Here is a 5,003-nt window from a genome sequence, read left to right as displayed (position 1 = left end):
TGAGGAATGTGGTTCAGTGTGTGGGGAAGGGGTTTCAGAGTGTGGGGAATGTTTTCAGTGTGTGGGGAAGGGGTTTCACTTTGTGGGGAAGGGGTTTCAGTGTGCGGGGATTGGTTTCAGTGTGTGGGGAAGGCGTTTCAGTGAATGGGGAAGGGGTTTCAGTGTGTGGGGATTGGATTCAGTGTGTGGGGAAGGGTTTTCAGTGAGTGGGGAAGGATTTCAGTGTGTGGGGACGTTGTTTCAGTGTGTGGGGAAGGTGTTTCAGTGTGTGGGGAAGGGGTTTCAGTGTGTGGGGAAGGGGTTTCAGTGCGTGGGGAATGGTTTCAGTGTGTGGGGACGGGTTTCAGTGTATGGGGATGGGGTTTCACTGTGTGGGGAAAGGGTTTCAGTGTGTGGGGAAGGGGTTTCAGCGTGTGGGGAAGGGGTTTCAGTGCGTGGGGAATGGTTTCACTGTGTGGGGAAAGGGTTTCAGTGTGTGGGGAAGGGGTTTCACTGTGTGGGGAATGGTTTCAGTGTGTGGGGAAGGGGTTTCACTGTGTGGGGAAGGGGTTTCAGTGTGTGGGGAATGGTTTCAGTGTGTGGGGAAAGGATTTCAGTATGTGGTGAAGGTGATTCAGTGTGTGGGGAAGGGGTTTCAGTATGTAGGGAAGGGTTTCAGTGTGTGGGTATGGGTTTCAGTGTTTGGGGAAGGGTTTCACTGTTTGGGGAAGGAGTTTCAGTGTGTGGGGAAGGTGTTTCACTGATGGGGACGGGGTTTCAGTGTGTGGGGAAGGGGTTTCAGTGTGTAGGTAGGGGTTTCAGTTTGTGTGGAAGAGTTTCAGTGTGTGGGGAAGGGGTTTCAGTGTGTGGGGAAGGGGTTTCACTGTGTGGGGAAGGGGTTTCAGTGTGTGGGGAATGGTTTCAGTGTGTTGGGAAGGGGTTTCAGTGTGCGGGGAAGGGGTTTCAGTTTTTGGGGAATGGTTGCAGTGTGTGGGGAAGGGGTTTCAGTGTGTGGGGAAGGTTTTTCAGTGTGTGTGGAAGCGTTTTCAGTGTGTGGGGAATGGTTTCAGTGTGTGGGGAAGGGGTTTCAGTGTGTGTGGAAGGGGTTTCTGTGTGTGAGGAATGTGGTTCAGTGTGTGGGGAAGGGGTTTCAGAGTGTGGGGAATGTTTTCTGTGTGTGGGGAAGGGGTTTCACTTTGTGGGGAAGGGGTTTCAGTGTGCGGGGATTGGTTTCAGTGTGTGGGGAAGGCGTTTCAGTGAATGGGGAAGGGGTTTCAGTGTGTGGGGATTGGTTTCAGCGTGAGGGGAAGGGGTTTCAGTGTGTGGGGAAGTATTTCAGTGTGTGGGGAGTGGTTTCACTTTGTGTGGAATGTATTTCAGTGTGTGAGGAAGGAGTTTCAGTGTGTGGGGAAGGGTTTCAGTGTGTGGGGAAGGTTTTCAGTGTGTGGGGATGGGCTTTCAGTGTGTGGGCAAGGTGTTTCAGTTTGTGGGGACGTTGTTTCAGTGAGTGGGGAATGTGTTTCAGTGTGTGGGGAAGGGGTTTCAGTGTGTGGGGAAGGGGCTTCACTGTGTGGGGAAGGGGTTTCAGTGTGTGGGGAATCGTTTCAGTGTGTGGCGAAGGGATTTCAGTGTGTGGGGAAGGTGATTCAGTGTGTGGGGCAGTGGATTCTCTGTGTGGGGAAGGTGTTTCAGTGTGTGAGGAGGGGGTTTCAGTGTGTGGGGAAGGGGTTTCAGATTGTGGGGAGTGGTTTCAGTGTGTGGGGAATGTGGTTCAGTGTGTGGGGAAGGGGTTTCAGTGTGTTTGGAATGGTTTCAGTGTGTGGGGAATGGGTTCCACTGTGTGGCGAAGGGGTTTCAGTGTGTGGGGAATGGTTTCAGTGTGTGGAGAATGGGTTTCAGTGTGTGGTGAAGTGTTTCAGTGTGTAGGGAAGGGGTTTCAGTGTGTGGGGACGGGGTTTCAGTGTGTGGGGAAGGGTTTTCAGTGAGTGGGGAAGGGGTTTCAGTGTGTGGGGAATGGTTTCAGCGTGAGGGGAAGGGGTTTTAGTGTGTGGGGAAGGGGTTTCAGTGCGTGGGGAAGTGGTTTCACTGTGTGGGGAAGGGGTTTCAGTGTGTGGGGAATGGTTAAAGTGTGTGGGGAAAGGATTTCAGTGTGTGGTGAAGGTGATTCAGTGTGTGGGGAAGGGGTTTCAGTGTGTGGGGAAGGGTTTCAGTGTGTGGGTATGGGTTTCAGTGTGTGGGGAAGGGTTTCAGTGTTTGGGGAAGGAGATTCAGTCTGTGGGGAAGGTGTTTCACTGTGTGGGGACGGGGTTTCAGTGTGTGGGGAAGGGGTTTCAGTGTGTAGGGTAGGGGTTTCAGTGTGTGGGGAAGAGTTTCAGTGTGTGGGGAAGGGGTTTCAGTGTGTGTGGAAGGGGTTTCACTGTGTGGGGAAGGGGTTTCAGTGTGTGGGGAATGGTTTCAGTGTGTTGGGAAAGGGTTTCAGTGTATGGGGAAGGGGTTTCAGTTTGTGGGGAATGGATTCAGTGTGTGGGGAAGGGGTTTCAGTGTGTGGGGAAGGGTTTTCAGTGTGTGTTGAAGCGTTTTCGGTGTTTGGGGAATGGTTTCAGTGTGTGAGGAATGTGGTTCAGTGTGTGGGGAAGGGGTTTCAGAGTGAGGGGAATGTTTTCAGTGTGTGGGGAAGGGGTTTCAGAGTGTGGGGAATGGTTTCAGTGTGTGGGGAAGGGGTTTCACTGTGTGGGGGAGGGGTTTCAGTGTGTGGGGATTGGATTCAGTGTGTGGGGAAGGGTTTTCAGTGAGTGGGGAAGGGGTTTCCGTGTGTGGGGAATGGTTTCAGCGTGAGGGGAAGGGGTTTCAGTATGTGGGGAAGGATTTCAGTGTGTGGGGAGGGGTTTCACTTTGTGTGGAATGTGTTTCAGTGTGTGGGGAAGGAGTTTCAGTGTGTGGGGAAGGGTTTCAGTGTGTGGGGAAGGGTTTCAGTGTGTGGGGAAGGGATTTCAGTGTGTGGGGAAGGGGTTTCAGTGTGTGGGGACGTTGTTTCAGTGTGTGGGGAAGGTGTTTCAGTGTGTGGGGAAGGGGTTTCAGTGTGTGGGGAAGGGGTGTCAGTGCATGGGGAATGGTTTCAGTGTGTGGGGACAGGTTTCAGTGTGTGGGGATGGGGTTTCACTGTGTGGGGAAAGGGTTTCAGTGTGTGGGGAAGGGGTTTCAGCGTGTGGGGAAGGGGTTTCAGTGCGTGGGGAATGCTTTCACTGTTTGGGGAAAGTGTTTCACTGTGTGGGGAAGGGGTTTCACTGTGTGGGGATGGGGTTTCAGTGTGTGGGGAAGGGGTTTCACTGTGTGGGGAAGGGGTTTCAGTGTGTGGGGAATGGTTTCAGTGTGTGGGGAAAGGATTTCAGTATGTTGTGAAGGTGATTCAGTGTGTGGGGAAGGGGTTTCAGTGTGTAGGGAAGGGTTTCAGTGTGTGGGTATGGGTTTCAGTGTTTGGGGATGGGTTTCACTTTTTGGGGAAGGAGTTTCAGTGTGTGGGGAAGGTGTTTCACTGATGGGGACGGGGTTTCAGTGTGTGGGGAAGGGGTTTCATTGTGTAGGGTAGGGGTTTCAGTGTGTGGGGAAGAGTTTCAGTGTGTGGGGAAGGGGTTTCAGTGTGTGGGGAAGGGGTTTCACTGTGTGGGGAAGGGGTTTCAGTGTGTGGGGAATGGTTTCAGTGTGTTGGGAAGGGGTTTCAGAGTGCGGGGAAGTGGTTTCAGTTTTTGGGGAATGGTTTCAGTGTGTGGGGAAGGGGTTTCAGTGTGTGGGGAAGGGTTTTCAGTGTGTGTGGAAGCGTTTTCAGTGTGTGGGGAATGTTTTCAGTGTGTGGGGAAGGGGTTTCAGTGTGTGTGGAAGGGGTTTCTGTGTGTGAGGAATGTGGTTCAGTGTGTGGGGAAGGGGTTTCAGAGTGTGGGGAATGTTTTCAGTGTGTGGGGAAGGGGTTTCACTTTGTGGGGAAGGGGTTTCAGTGTGCGGGGATTGGTTTCAGTGTGTGGGGAAGGCGTTTCAGTGAATGGGGAAGGGGTTTCAGTGTGTGGGGATTGGATTCAGTGTGTGGGGAAGGGTTTTCAGTGAGTGGGGAAGGATTTCAGTGTGTGGGGACGTTGTTTCAGTGTGTGGGGAAGGTGTTTCAGTGTGTGGGGAAGGGGTTTCAGTGTGTGGGGAAGGGGTTTCAGTGCGTGGGGAATGGTTTCAGTGTGTGGGGACGGGTTTCAGTGTATGGGGATGGGGTTTCACTGTGTGGGGAAAGGGTTTCAGTGTGTGGGGAAGGGGTTTCAGCGTGTGGGGAAGGGGTTTCAGTGCGTGGGGAATGGTTTCACTGTGTGGGGAAAGGGTTTCAGTGTGTGGGGAAGGGGTTTCACTGTGTGGGGAATGGTTTCAGTGTGTGGGGAAGGGGTTTCACTGTGTGGGGAAGGGGTTTCAGTGTGTGGGGAATGGTTTCAGTGTGTGGGGAAAGGATTTCAGTATGTGGTGAAGGTGATTCAGTGTGTGGGGAAGGGGTTTCAGTATGTAGGGAAGGGTTTCAGTGTGTGGGTATGGGTTTCAGTGTTTGGGGAAGGGTTTCACTGTTTGGGGAAGGAGTTTCAGTGTGTGGGGAAGGTGTTTCACTGATGGGGACGGGGTTTCAGTGTGTGGGGAAGGGGTTTCAGTGTGTAGGTAGGGGTTTCAGTTTGTGTGGAAGAGATTCAGTGTGTGGGGAAGGGGTTTCAGTGTGTGGGGAAGGGGTTTCACTGTGTGGGGAAGGGGTTTCAGTGTGTGGGGAATGGTTTCAGTGTGTTGGGAAGGGGTTTCAGTGTGCGGGGAAGGGGTTTCAGTTTTTGGGGAATGGTTTCAGTGTGTGGGGAAGGGGTTTCAGTGTGTGGGGAAGGTTTTTCAGTGTGTGTGGAAGCGTTTTCAGTGTGTGGGGAATGGTTTCAGTGTGTGGGGAAGGGGTTTCAGTGTGTGTGGAAGGGGTTTCTGTGTGTGAGGAATGTGGTTCAGTGTGTGGGGAAGGGGTTTCAGAG

The sequence above is a fragment of the Heterodontus francisci genome, chromosome 44 (assembly GCF_036365525.1).
Source record: "Heterodontus francisci isolate sHetFra1 chromosome 44, sHetFra1.hap1, whole genome shotgun sequence".
Lineage (NCBI taxonomy): Eukaryota > Metazoa > Chordata > Chondrichthyes > Heterodontiformes > Heterodontidae > Heterodontus > Heterodontus francisci.
This window is presented reverse-complemented; position numbering follows the sequence as displayed.